Raw genomic sequence first — 15,739 nt, 5'->3', positions numbered from 1 at the left:
GGCATTCCAAAAATGGAGATGGGAAATTTTTGGTAGATGGTTTGAAAAACTGGGTCACTATATAGAGAAATATGTCTCGTTTCCTACCCCTCACCACAGAGGTGGACCCTAGCTGGATTAAAGGCCCAGAAGTGAAAGGTAAAACTTAAAGTTTGCCTCATGTCCTGTCCCCTGCCCCCATGTGATCATCTAAGTGAAAGTTCAAGGTCTGCAGGTGTATTAGTCAGCCAAAAGGGTGCTGATGCAAAATACCAGAAATTGGTTTGTTTTTATAAAGGGTATTTATTTGAGGTAGGAGCTTAGAGATACCAGGCCATAAATCATAAGTTGCTTTCCTCACCGAAGTCTATTTTCACATGTTGGAGCAAGATGGCTGCCGACGCCTACGAGGGTTCAGGCTTCCTGGGTTCCTCTGGGCTCAGCTCCTCTGGTTTCTCCACAAGGTCAGCTGTAGACTATGAGGCTTTCTAGGCTTTGCCTCTCTCCACAAGGTCAGCTGTATACTATCAGGTGAATGGCTCTGCCTCTCTCCCTGGGGCTCTAGCTTCAGCATCAAACTCAACATCAAAACTCCAACATTAAATGCCTTTTACTCTGTCCTTTGCCATGCCTTTTATCTGTGCAATGATGTGGCCTAATGAAAGCCCTAATCATAACTCAATCACACCCAGGTACAGATCAGATCATAAACATAATCCAGTATCTATTTTTGGAATTCATAACCATATGAAACTGCTACACCAGGGTCCTGCAGAAACCCTTAGGAAGAAAGCTTTCCCTTGGCTTCTTGTTTCACATTGTTAGGGGGCTCTTGCTTTCATGTTCCTTAGTAATGAACCTAAAAAGATTAAGAAATATGTCTTATTTTTTGTAATCCAGAGTTAGGATAGCTTGCTTATCCTCCATACTTCTATAAATGTACATTCCCCCATATTCATTTTTAACTTAGGGGGGAAATGCTCTCTGGTTGGGGAAGAGTGGGCTGCAGTATATGTGGTAACTATTTTCACTGTACATTCATTTTTTTGTGGGATTTTTTTTTGTGTGTGGGATTTAAGAAATTCTGTTAGGCTTCACTCAGTCATTATTATAATTAATTTGTGGGAAGACATATTGACTGTTTCTACACACTATTCAAATTACACATTTTCTATAAAACTTTTACATTGAGTGACAGAATGGTGATTATTGCCACAGAAAATTTGAACATAAGGTTGCATTTAGCAGACCCTAGAGAATCTGCTTATCTTATTCTGAGACTCTGATGAATGGTAGCCTCCAGTTAGTCTATAGGACATGTTTTTAGCAGTAGATGGGAAACACCTGATGGGGTCCCTTTTCTGATTAATTTTGAGAAGGAAGAGATATTTTCCAAAATTTCACCGTTTTCCTATTTGTTTGGATCACATGGAAGCCTTATTGCCAGGTAGCCCAATTGTACAGTGCCGCAAAGAATTCGACTATTTATTGATAGAGAATAGACTAAGAGCAAGGAAATTTAGTTAGAAACATAATCACTCCATTTCCTAACACAGTGTTTTAGTTTCCTAGACTGCTCAAACAAATACCATGCAAAGCGTTAGCTTAAACAATGGGAATTTAAAGACTCATGCTTTATTTTTTAATAACAAATCAATTTTTTGATACATAGTAATAAAGCATAAATCCATCCAAATTGTACAATCAGTGGTATTCAGTATAATCATAGTTGTGCATTCATCACTTCAATCATTTTAGAGCATTTTCATTTTTCTAGTAATAATAATAATAAAATAAATTTATTATTATTACTAAAAAACCGAAACCAACCAACCAAACATACATACGAAACTCTTCACCTCTTGATCTCTCTATACTTCCCCACAGATACAGAATAGTAGTACATAGCTGCTATTCTGTTTCCTACTTTCTAGTTTATTTGTATTTATATTTTATAAAAAGTGTTATATATGCACTATCACCCATATTCATATTTCACATGAGGTTTCAGTGTTATACAGTCCCTTATTACATTTTTTAGCTTTCCTTTTAGTAATATAAATGTCCATAGGCTTTCCCTTTCAACCACTGTCATGCCCATATAATAGTTCTACTAGTCACAAACACCATGATGTGCTCTCACTATTTCCTTTCATTTTCACATATTTACAAACAACCTTTTTACCAATTCTGTGCAGATTAACCATTAGCTTTCCATTGTCTACCCTCGTTCTATTTTCTGGTGACCTATATTCCAACTATTAATTCCATAATTTTACATAATATATTTAGTTCATAATAACACAATCATACAGTATTTGACCTTTTGTGTCTGCCTTGCTTCACTCAACATAATGCCCTCCAGGTTCATCCATGTTGTCACATGCTTCACGACTTCATTTCTTCTTATGACTGTACGATATTCCATCATGTGTATACATCATAGTTTGCTTCTCCATTCATCAGTTGATGGACACGTGGGTTGTTTCCAGGCTTTGGCAATTGTGAATAATGCTGCTATGAACATCGATGTGCAGATGTCTATTCGTGTCACTGCTCTCAGGTCTTCTGGGTATATACTGAGCAAAAGTATTGCCATGTCACATGGCAAGTCTATATTCATATTCCTTTGTAATTGCCAAACAGTCCTCCATGGTGACTATACCATCCTATATCCCCACCAACAGTGAATAAGCCTTCCTGTCTCTACACATCCACTCTAACATTTACAGCTTTCCAGCTTTTTAAGAGTGGCCAGTCTACCGAGTGTGAAATGATCCCTCATTGTAGTTTTAAAAAAATTATTGAAGTATATCATTCATACATGAACATACATAAACAAAAGTATATAGGAAAAGTGAACTTACAAAACAAACATGCCTAACATCATACAGGGATCCCATATATCACCCCACCACCAACAGCTTGCATTATTGTGAAACATTTGTTACAAATTATAAAGAATTTTGTCAAAATATTACTATTAACTATAGCCCATATCTTACATTTGGTGTATTTTTCACCCCAACCCACCCTATTAGTATTTTTAAAAATATGTTTTTATTACAGAGGTTGTGAACTTACAAAACAATCATACACATGTGTAGAATTCACATACAACACCCTTTCACCAACACCCCACACTGTGGTGGAACATGTGTTACATATTTTTAGGTAATATCATCAGACTGTTACCACCAACAATGGTTCGTATCATACCGTTAGCACACTTTTTCCATACTTTCCCATTATTAACAGAGTTGATGCAAGAACACTACAGTACTGCTGTCAACCAGTCCATAGAACACAATTTTATTTATCCCATGCTTCTCCACATTCCTACCACCCTAGCTTACCAAAGGACACTGTGACATACATCTGCTCTAGCTCTACCATTTTCAGCCACAATTCTATTTATAAACCTGCTGCTATTCACTGTAATGTGTTACTATCAATTCCATTTCCAAACTTTTACAGTCTAGTTAAAACTTCTACATACAGTAAGTATCAGTAGGTTTCTCAGCCCCCCTCTTATCTCCTAATAACTTATACTCTAGGTTTTTACTACATGAGTTTATTCTTCTTATTTAGTTTCTATTAATGAAACCATGCAATATTTGCCTTTGATATATGGCTTACTTCACTTAGCATAATGTCTTCAAGATTCATCCATGTTATCAAATGTGTCCCAATTTCATTTTTTCTTACTATAGCATAGTATTCCATCGTATGTATATACCACATTTTGTTTATCCATTCGTTGGTTGATGTACACTTGGGTTGTTTCCATCTTTTGGCAATTGTGATTAATGTCACTATGGACATTGTTGTGCAGATGTCTGTTCATGTCACAATTTTCAGTTCTCCTGGATATATTCCTAGTAGAGGAAATCTTGGATCATATGGCAGTTATATATATATTGCTGGATGATATGGCAGTTCTACAGTTAGTTTTCTGAGGAACCACCAAATTGTCCTCCACAATGGCTGCACCATTCTACATTCCCACCAGCAGTGAATGAGGGTTTCCGTTTCCTCTTTTCCATTCCTCTACATCCTCTCCAACACCTTGTTTTTTCAATAGCTGCCAGTCTAATGGGTATAAGATGATATCTCATTGTAATTGTATTTTTATTTGCTTGACAGTTTATTAAATACATGACATTTGTACCTTATTCTGTAGTTTTAAAAATCATTCACACATGGACTTAGTAAAAACGTTATTTTATAGAAAACCATCTGCAAAACTAAAAGGAAAATAATGCACATATTGTGCATATATTGGATGACTGCTGAAATGTTAGGAACTATTTTAATTTAATCTGTACAGGTGCTTAATGAAAGTAATCATTAACTATTAGGTGGCTTGTTTTCTTACATCTGACCTCAAATTATGACTTCAAAAGTGTTCTTGTTGAGTTGCAGATGCAAAAATGTCCATAAACAAAATGTTTACTCTAACAGTGTTTGAGAAACAAGACAAAATAAAGAATTGTTTTTCTTCTACAGATATTCTCTACATCTATTCTCCATGCATTCTCTCCTCCACTCAGAGAATTAGTTGTGTAAAGTAATGATGAGGCAAATAATCAATTCCTTTCAAAAACAAGTGGCACCTATTTACAAAACATGCAAAGGGAGAATTTTAAGTAGATTTTTTCTGTAGAACTGTTTGAAAGTGCTTATAACTGAGTGGCAGAACCTAACTTAACTTCTACAAATCTAAGTCCTTCCCCTTGCTTCCTTTCTGGAAGAAATGCATTTTTACAATCTGGACTATGAAACGGCATACAGTACAAGGACAGAAACAAAGAAGTTTGCAAATTCTTTATATTTCCAGCTGTTGAGACAAAGATTTTTGAAAGCTGAGGTTACCTCTAGTGGTGAAACCAGAGCCAGCTATTAAGCAGCCAGAGTGCTACAGCAATTGAATACATGACCATTTCTCTTTTAGCACGTTCTTTGTTCTCCTCTTCTAGAAGTTGTAGACGTCTATTTAGTTTGATTAACTGTCATCTTAATGAAGTTGCATCTACAACAGCCATGTCATCTGAAGTTCCTTCAATTGAAGTATCTATATTTGAAATGCCATATATGGTATCATTTCTGACCAGTTGTCCGTTTTGGTGAACAGCATTTTCACTTATAGAGTGCTCCCTTTTCAGCCTGCCAAATGTATGGTTTTCTTGATTTTGAGGGGTTGGAGAAGGTCTTTCTAAAACCAGAAAATCTAAGGGTCTTTCATTTAGCATAGGTACACAAGGTGGTGTTTTTAGTACCAAAGGTTTAAAGGGAGTTGACTGAATAATGTCAAGATCTGCTGGTCTTGAAAATGGAACATCTTCATTATTTCCTGCTGTAACAATCCTGTCTGGAACCTGTATAATTACACTAGCATTTGGAACTCATTCTTGGAATCCTTGTTCCATATCAGCATTTGGTGGTGCTACTTTTAATTTTTCTGGGACCATCATTTGCTGACTAATACCTTCGGTATATTCCATTTCATACTGAATTCGACAAATTTCCGCCATCTCAGCAGCAGTGGGAGAAGAAAATGCTGCCCCACTCACCAAATGCGTACCAACTACTGCTTGCTATTTGGCATTATCTGCTCCTAGGCTTCATATTAAATCCTTTAACTTGCATCAACATGTATGTGAAGGATTTAGAGCCACTTTTGTTCCCCTGGGCCTGCTGGAGGGTCCCCGGCGAGGGCTCCTGCCTGCCGGCTCCCAGGGTGTTTTCAGTTTGTTGACCAAGCGCAGGAAGGTGCCTGGGCAAAGCACCAGCCAGAGTGGCCCACAGCAGGCTGGGAAAGACTCATTGCAGTTTTGATTTGCATTTCCCTAATAGCAAGTGATTTTGAGCATCTTTTCATGTGCTTTTTAACCATTTGTATTTCTTCTTTGGAGAAGTGTCTATTCAAATCACTTGCCTATTGCTGAAACAGGTTTGTCTTAAATTTTGAGGTGTTGGATTTCTTTATATATGCAGGCTATTAGGCCGCTGTCATATAGGTACCAAATATTTTCTTCCTTTGAGTAGACTGTCTTTTCATTTTCTTAACGAACTTTTTGAGGTGCAAAAGTTTTTAATTTTGAGGAGGTCCCGTTTACTTATTTTTTTCTTTTGCTGACTCATGCTTTGGGTATGAAGTTCATTAAACCATTTTCTTTTATAAGATCCTTTAGATGCTTCCCTATTTTATCTTCCAAGGTCCTTATAGTCTTTGCTCTTATATTTAGATCTTTGGCCATCTTGAGTTAATGTTTGTATAAGGTGTGAGATGGTGTTCCTCTCTCATTCTTCTGGATGTGAATATCCAGTTCTCTAAGCACCATTTGTTGAAGAGGCCATACTCTCCCAGTTGAATGGACTTGGTGGCATCTTCAAATACCAAATAAGCGTATATGTGAGGATCTATTTCAGAACCCTCAGTTCAGTAAAAAATGCTGTGGTGATTTTTATTGGGATTGTGTTAATTCTGAAGGTCAGTTTCGGTAGGATAGACATCTTTTTTTTCTCTCTTTTTTTGTCTTTATTTATTTTTTTAATATTACATTAAAAAAAATATGAGGTCCCCATATACCCCCCAACCCCTCCCCCCACTCCTCCCCCCATAACAACAACCTCCTCCATCATCATGAGACATTCATTGCATTTGGTGAATACATCTCTGAGCACAGCTGTACCTCATGGTCAGTGGTCCACATCAGAGCCCACACTCTCCCACGTTCCATCCAGTGGGCCATGGGAGGATCTACAATGTCTGGTAATTGTCCCTGTAGCACCATCCAGGACAACTCCAAGTCCTGAAAACACCTCCACATCTCATCTCTTCCTCCCATTCCCTGCACCAAGCAGCCAAGATGGCCACTTTCTCCACACCAATGCCACATTTTCTTCGATTTCTAATCACAATAGTTCATGAATAGAATATCAGTAAGTTCACTCTAATCCATACTCTATTCCTCCATCCTGTGGACCTTGGATTGGTTGTGTCCACTCCACATCTATATCAGGAGGGGACTTAGATTCCACATGGATGCTGGATGCAATTTTCCTGCTTTCAGTTGTAGGCACTCTTGACTCCCTGGTGTGGTGGTTGACCTTCTTCACCTCCATGTTAGCTGAGTGTGGTAAGTCCAATAAACCAGAGTGTAGGAGCTGAAGTCTGTTGAGGCTCAGGGCCTGGCTATCACATGGTCAGTCCAGAGATTCAGGTCCCCTGGGTATACTTTAAACCCCAGCAACAACTACAGTTCTGGTAAAAGTAACAGGAGAGCCTTGTGAACAAAGATCACATCTGAGTCCAGCTCCATCTCACAGAAACACAAACTCCAAACAAGGGCCAACTGACATGGCACTGAACTCCATCTGCCATGACCATAGAACCTGTGGGTCTCTGTAGCCCTAAGAAGAACCAATACCTGGCGTTGTATCTACTTTATCTGTCTCTGGGACTCTGCTGAGGTGTGCATAAGGGCAACCCCTCTGATAACCTCCCGGCTCTTTTTGGAGACTCATAGCCATATAAACTCATTTGTCCTTTACATTTCCCCCTTTTATTCAGGTCAAAAAGCATTTTTAACTCCTGGCATTTTATGTAGCCTGAGATATTCTGCTGGTCCGAGTTGACCTTTTTATTCAAGGTTATTTTCTAGTTACATCATCAGCTGGTATTTGGTAGTAATCCCTCAGCACCAGGGAGGCTCATCCCCGGGAGTCATGTCCCATGCTGGGGGGAAGGCAATGCATTTACATGCTGAGTTTGATTTCGAGAGTGGTCACATTTGAGCAACACGGAGGCTCTCAGGAGGTAACTCTTAGGCACCCTGCAGCTCTAGGCCTTGTTCTTATTTCAGGTGCACAGGCTCACAAGCATACTCATTAGTATCAAGTGCTCATTGTTGGACATTCCTTCTTTTTTGGTCTTTGCTGTTGCACTTGGGTGATTGTTGCTATTCCTTTAGGGACTGTGATAGAGCTTCCCTGGCTAGGAACTCAGCACTCCCTCAGTTTTTGTTTTTAACTGTAACCACTATGAAAATATCCAAACATTTTAATGTACCCTGGATATATGCCCTGTAGAACTCCCTGCCAACCATGTGTCCCCTGTCAATAACATCCCACACCAGTATTCCTCCCCTGCCATTGTTTAACCTCTGTGTGTTCCAAAACTTCTTCAAAAATGAAGCCCAATATAAGAAATTGTAAACTTTTAAAGCAGTCATGCACATGTCCAGAATTCCCAAACCACACCCCTCCATCAACACACCAAAATATGGTTTGTCATTTGCTACAGATAATATCATCTTATTAATGTCATGTCCATAGTGTACATTTGGCTCACATTTTCCATACTGCCTCAGTATTGACACAGTACATCTTTTGCATAGATGCAAGAATATTATATTATTACTACTAACCATTATATTATGACTACTAACCTAGTCCATAGGTTACTCCAGCTGTATTTTTCCCATGCTTCTCCACATTCCTAAAAGCTCTGCTGTAGTGATATACATTTGTTCTATCTAACAAAGGATACTCTTGCATCTATACCATCAACCACAATTCTCACCCACCTCTTGGTTTACTGTGCAATCCAGTTCCTTGATTATTCTCAAGCATTTGTCAATTGGAATTTACATAACTAGACTACCATTTTCAATCACATTCCCATTTATAAACTAGCTGTTACTGTGTATTACCATCCACTCTATACATTTCCACAATTTAACAGTAAAGCTAATTAAAACTTCTACATACATTAAACATCAGTAGTCTACTCAGTCCTTCTCTTATCTCCTTTGAGAATCCACCACCTACCACCAGGTCTTGAAGATATTTTCCAATAATTTCTTCTAGAATTTTTATGGTTCTTCCTTTTATTTTTAGTTTTTGATCCATTTTGAGTTAGTTTTTAGATAAGGTGTGAGATAGGGGTCCTCTTTCCTTCTTTCAGCTATGGATGTCCAATTCTTTCAGCACCATTTGTTGAATGGATTGTTCTGCCCGAGCTGTGTGAGTTTGACAGGCTAGTCAAAAGTCACTTGACCATACCTGTGTGGGTCTGTTTCCGAACTATAAATTTGGTTCCATTGGTCTATTGTGTCTGTCTTTATGCCAGTACCATGTTGTTTTTACCCCTATTGGTAGGTATTATGATTTAAAGTCTGGAGATGAGGGTTCACTTTTCCTTTTTATGATGTTTCTGGCTATTCAGGACTCCTTACCCTTCCAAATAAATTTAATGATTGTGTTTTCAATTTTTGCTTTAATGCTGGTGGAATTTTAATCAGGATTGCATTAAATCTGTGTATCAATTTGAGTAGAATTGACATCTTGATATTTATTCTTCCAGTCCATTAGCATGGAATGTTCTTCTAGTTAATTAGAGCTTTTTTGATTTGTTTTAACATTGAGTTGCAGTTTTCTGAATACAAATGCTTTACATCATTGGTTAAGTTTATTCCTCTTTGAGTTTTATCTGTCCTATTTTATTTTCACCACACTCTTTTGACATTTTTCGTTACTTTTATTAGTATAATCTTCATTTCTAGACTCTCTTCTAGGCCCCTCTCTCCTGTCTTTTCTTTTCAGGCTCTAGCACACCCTTTAGTATTTCCTGAAATTCTGGTCTCTTGCTTAGAAATTCTCTCAATTTCTGTTTATGTGTGAATATTCTAATTTTGCCTTATTTTTGGAAGACAGTCTTGCTGGATATAAGATTCTTGGCTGGAAGTTTTTTTCTTGTAGTATCTTAAATATATCAGACCACTGTCTTCTTGCCTCCATGGTTTCTGATGAAATATCAGCACTTAATCTTATTGGATATCCTTTATATGTAATGCATTGCTTTTCTCTTGCTGCTCTCAGCATTCTCTCTTTGTCTTGGCCTTTGACATTCTGATGAGTATGTGTCTTGGAGTTGGTCTCTTTGGATTTTTTAGGATGGGAGTACTTTGTCCAAGAGGACAGGGATATCTGTGTCTTTCAATAGGGATGGGAAATTTTCTACCATTATTTCTTTTTTTTTTTTCAATTTGCCAGATATTCCTTTAGTGAGAATTATAAAAGACCAAAAACATTTTTTTCTGCAAACATCCTTTTTTTGCTGTGTCAACTCTCCGTGTGTGCGGCGCCATTCCTGGGCAGGCTGCACTTTCTTTCACGCAGGGCGGCTCTCCTTACGGGCGCACTCCTTGTGCGTGGGGCTCCCCTACGCGGGGGACACCCCTGCGTGGCACAGCACTCCTTGCGCGCATCTGCACTGCGCATGGGCCAGCTCCACACGGGTCAAGGAGGCCTGGGGTTTGAACCGTGGACCTCCCATGTGTTAGACGGATGCCCTATTCACTGGGCCAAGTCTGCTTCCTGTCCAATGTTTCTTTAATTTCATTGATTGCACCTTTCATTCCCATAAGATCTGTTATTTTTCTATGTATGCTTTGAAATTCTTTGTGCTCATCCAGTGTCTTCTTAATATCTGTAATCTCTTTAGCCATCTCACGGAATTTATTAAGTAGATTTGTTTGAAGGTCTATAGTTGTCTCAACTCTGTTATGTCATCTGGGGGCTTATCTTGTTCCTTTAACTGGGCCATAGCTTTGTGTTTCTTGGTGTGGTTTGTAATTTTTTGTTGATGTCTTTGCCTCTGGCTTAGTAGAGTATTTTTTCTGGGTGCAGTTTTTCTCTTTAGTTTAGGGCTTCCTATCGTTTCTCCATTGCTGGTTATGCAGTAGGAGCCAAGCATATAATTGGTGCTGTACGCTGTGGAGGCTCAAGCTGCCCTAGTTGCACCAGGGACCAATGAAGCTTCTTCCGACTTTCTTCTTTGCCAGGGTTAGGGACATAGTCACAGCTATGTGGAATAATCCACGTGCAGGCCTAGGCTGTAGTTGCCCAGAGAGACTGATGGAACTTCACATCCCTTTCTCCCCTACCTGGGGAAGGGATGGAGCTGCAGCAATCTATGCAGTGCAGGTTCTAAGATGACCACAGTTGCCCTGGTAGACTTCTGATTTTCAGTTTATGCCAGCCAAAGTTCCCTGCAGTTACTTGTATAGGCTGGTGCAGGGCTCCTCAGCCTCCTCCCTCCCAGAGGCGGGGCTGAAGAATAGGCAGGCTGCAGGCTGATCTGTGTGAAAGAAACTGTCATCCTGGCTTCCCCTCAGGCTGGGGGTGGAATCAGAATGGTGGCTACTGGCCTCTTTCTGACTTGGGCTGGTTTTCACCCCAGCTGTTCCCAGGGTTATCTCTTAGCCAGCCAAGTCTCCAAATCAGTAGCTGAAATCGGCAGGCAACCATCTCCTCCTCTCATTTCTGGGAAATGGACCTTCGAACTCCCATCACAGAGCAGCTCCTGGGGCGACTTGTGCCGCCAGAGTAGGACAATCACCGGCTTCCGCGGCTTGGCCGGTAATTTCCCACAGAATTTGGCATAGGTCCTCGCAGTTTCCTCCCTGCTGGAGGTAGCACTGGGGCCTAGGCTAGACCTGCAATATGATCTGGATGGGAAGAAGCCGGTCCCCACCAGCCCGCTCCGCTTCCCCTCGTGTGAGGTGCAGAGTTAAGATGGTGGCTCCCAGCCTCTTTCTGAACCGGACAGGCTCAAACCTTAGCTGTTCTCAGGATCATACTGTAGCCCACTGAATTTCCTCATCATAGCTGAAATTGGTGCCCAACCTTCTCTTCCTCCCCCATTTTGGGGAAGTGGAACTTTCAATTCCAGCCGCCGAACAGCTCCCAAGGGGGCTTATGCCTTCAGTGGAGGATGGGCATTAGCCTTTGTGGCCAGGAGTGCTCTACTTACGAGTCTTCTCTGCAGACGCCCGTCTCCTACTCCCCTAAGGGCATTGCAGGAAGCTCTTCTGGTCTCCTGGAGCCCCTGATCAGGTGATTCAGCTAGCTCCAGAGAGCTCTGGTGTTTGCTAACTGCCCTGTAGCAGGAGCTGACTCTGGGAGCTCCTTACTCTGCCGCCATCTTCCTGGTTTCCTCCTCTTATGCTTTTTTACTGTCAATATCCAAACATTTTTATGCAGCCTGTGTACATGCCCTGGAGAACTACCTCCCAACCATGTGCCCCCTATCAATAACCCCCCACACCAGTGTTCCTCCCCTGCCATAGTTGAACCTCTCTGTGGTCCAAAACTTCTTAAAAATGAAGCCCAATATACTGCCAAATTCCCTTAATAGTAAAGTGGAATATAGTGATGGGTTTAAAGTTAGATATAGAATACATATTAATTTTCAAAAATTAAATAATGTAAAAATAAATTGGGGTATCAAAAAATTAAAAAGCTTTGTTTTGACGTTTTGCCTTTCATCACTGCAATAGGTGTTGCCCTGTTTGTACAGTGGCAAGGCAATTCCTTTCATTTATTCCTCAGTGTCTACATGTTTTTTTCTTTTTTCTAATTATTAGTGTTGTCCTTCAACTCCATGATTTGTTTTGGGAGATTGGTTCCAGTTGCTGCTTCTGCAACTTTGATCACCGATTTTTCAGCCACCTGAGGCTTCTTCCTTTTTCCCCTCTCTCTTCTGGTTGTGTCTCACCTTCCTCTGGTGTCCTGATCTGCAGAGGAGCCCTCCAGACACTCTCTGTCTGTCCTCTAGTTGTTTTTTTTTCTTTCTGGGAGATATGTAATCCCTCTGCCTCTCTAATCTTCCATCTTCCCCCTATATTTACAATGTAACTTTTCTGTAATCTAAAACTTCTTTAAAAACAAAATTAATAAAAAACAACATGACCACATTCATATGCCATAGAAGTGTGTTTTAGGTGCATTTTCCCCCTAAATATCACCTTACTATCAAAAGTATGTAATAGGGATGTACCTTTGTTATAGATCCTGAAGAAAACGTATTTTCCTTCTTAACTGCAATCCTTGGCTACCCCAGAATTCATTGAATTATACAGTTACACATTTTATACTCTAACTTTCCTTGTAGTCTCATGGATGGGCTAAAATTTCCCCTTTCAACCATGTTCACACTCAACGCTTCAGCACTATTAATTACACTCACATTGCTGTACCACTGTCACCTTAAATTATTAATTTTATACAGATTAAACATAAGTTTACCCATCTCTATTACCCTCCTATCTTCAAGCAACCTATATTCCAGACTCTACCTCTGTAAGTGTGATCATTATCGTTAGTTCATATCAGTGAGATCATACAATATTTGTCTTTTTGTATCTGGCTTATTTCACTCAACATAAGTCCTTAAAGTTCATCCATAGTGCCGTATATTTCAAAACTTCTTTCTTATAGTTGAATAATCCATCATATGTATATACCACATTTTCTTTATCAATTTATATGTTGATGGACACCTGGGTTGCTTCCATCTTTTGGCAATTATGAATAATGCCCCAAAGTACATTGGATTGCATATATCTATTTGTGCCCCTGCTTTCAGTTCTTCTGGACATACACCTAATAGTGGAATTGCTGGGTCATATGGAAATTCTATACTTAGCTTCCTGGGGAAACACCAAACTTTGCCTGAAACATTCGACATTTCCACCAGAAGTGAATGAGTCTTTCTATTCCTCCATGTCCTCTCCAGCACCTATAGTTTTCTGTATTTTTTATTAGCATTCAGTCTATAGGTGTAAAATATCCCATTGTAGTTTTGATTTACATTTGCCTACCAGCTAGTTGAGTATATTTCAATGTGCTTTTTAGACATCCATGTTTCCTCTTTGCAAAAGTGTCTTTTCAAATCTCTTGTGCATTTTTTTAAGTGAGTTGTTTGCCTTTTTATTATTGAGTTGTAGCATTTCTTTATACATGCTGGATATTATAACCTTATCGGATATATGATTTTCAAATATTTTCTCCCATTGAGAAAACGGCCTTTTCACTTTCTTTACAAACTCCTTTGAAGCATAAAAGTTTTTAAACTCGAGGTCCCTTTAGTCTATTTTTCCTTTTGTTGCCCACACTTTAGGTTTAAAGTTCCTGAAATCACTGTCATTGTCTTATAAATGTTTCTCTACATTATATCCTAGGAGCTTTATGGTCCTGACTGTTATATTTAGGATTATTTACTTGATTTCATCCTGAGATCACTCAATATCAGTGTAAAATAACAGTACTGATTTTTGCTTGCTTTTTATTTTTTTTATCCTGCCACTTTACTGAATTTGTTGATCAGCTTGAGTAGCTTTGTTGTATATTTCTCAGGACTTTCTGTACTAGGATCATGTCATTTGCAAATAGTGCAAGTTTTACTTCTTCCTTTCCAATTTTCATGCCTCTTAATTCTTTTTTTTTTTCGCTTAAGTGCTCTAACAAGAACTTCTAATACAGTGTTGAATAAGATTGGTGACAGTGGGCATCTTTGACTTATTTCAGGTCTTAGAGGAAAAGCCTTTATCCTTTCAACATTAAGTATGATGTTTTCTCTGGGTTTTTCTTATATGGTCTTTATCGTGCCCAGGACATTTCCTTCTAATTCTATCTTTTGAAGTGTTTTTTTCGAGAAAGGTCCTGCCATGGCCCACTGGGTGGACTGGGGGAGAGTGTAAACTACCAGTTAAATCATTATCCATGTGATGAAGCAGTGTTCCAAAATGTATTCACTAAATGCAACGAATGTGCCATTATGTTGACAGAGATTGTTGATGTGGGAGCAGTGGGGTAAGGGGGGGGTGGGGGATATATGGGAACCTCTTATATTTTTTGAATGTAACATTAAAACAAATTTCAAAAAAAGAAAGGATGCTGAATTCTGTAGAATGCCTCTTCTGCATCAATAGACATGATTATTTTTTTCCCTCTATTTTTTATTAAATGTTACATTCAAAAAATGTAAGAGGTCCACTTGTCCTTCATTCTGTTATATGGTATATTACATCAATTGATTTTTTAAAATGTCGAATCATCTGTGCATTCCTGGGATAAAACTCCCTTGATCATGGTGTGTAATTTGATTGGTGTGTTGTTGGATTCAATTTGCAAGTATTTTCTTGAGGATATTTACATTTTTAAATTCATTAGAGAGATTGGTGTGTAATTTTCTTTTCTTGTAGTGCCTTTATGTGGCTATGGTAGTATGATGATATTGATATCATAGAATGATGTAGTTAGTGTTCCCTCCTCTTTGATTTTTTGGAAGATTTTGAGCAGGATTGGCATTCTTTTAAAAACTATGGGTAGAATTCACCTGTGAAGCTACTTGATCCTATGCTTTTTTATTTGGGAGGTTTTTTATAACTGATTCGATCTTATTACTTGTGAGTGGTTTGTTCAGGTCTTCTATTTATCTTTTGTGAGTATAGATGGCTTGTGTGTTTCTAGAAATTTGTCCATCGCATCTAAGTTGTCCAGTTTGTTGGCATACAATTTTTCATATCATCCTCCTATGATAACCATTATTTTTATGAGGTCAGTGGTGATGTCCCTTATCTCGTTTCTGATTTTATTTGTATCTTATCTCTTTTTTTCTTTGGTAGTCTTGCTAAGGGTTTTTCAAGTTAATTAATCTCAAAAAATCAGCTCTTGGGTTTGTTAATTTTCTCTGTTATTTTAATGCTCAATTTAGTTCTGCTCTCGTTATTTCTTTACTTTTGCTTGCTTTGGTATTAGTTTACTGTTCTTTTTCTAATTCTTCCAGATTTGCAATTAGGTCTTTGATTTTAGCTCTTTTCTTCTTTTTAAATGTAGGTATTTAGGTCTATAAATTTTCCTCTCAGCACTGTCTTATTGGCATCCCATAAGTTTCAGCATGATGTGCTCT

At 38.8% G+C, this 15,739-nt stretch overlaps 1 protein-coding gene and 1 pseudogene across 2 annotated transcripts in view; one reads left to right on the top strand and one right to left on the bottom strand.

The window, feature by feature from the left end:
- The window catches only part of OPHN1 (oligophrenin 1), a 540,428-nt gene that overhangs the window by 300,578 nt on the left and 224,111 nt on the right, over positions 1 to 15,739 (top strand). The window lies entirely within an intron of this gene.
- LOC139438116 (mitochondrial fission factor pseudogene) lies at positions 4,857 to 5,546 on the bottom strand (annotated as a pseudogene).

The sequence above is a fragment of the Dasypus novemcinctus genome, chromosome X (genome assembly GCF_030445035.2).
Source record: "Dasypus novemcinctus isolate mDasNov1 chromosome X, mDasNov1.1.hap2, whole genome shotgun sequence".
Classification (NCBI taxonomy): Eukaryota; Metazoa; Chordata; class Mammalia; order Cingulata; family Dasypodidae; genus Dasypus; species Dasypus novemcinctus.
Note: the sequence above shows the minus strand (reverse complement) of the source record. Positions and strands in the feature narration are given on the sequence as shown.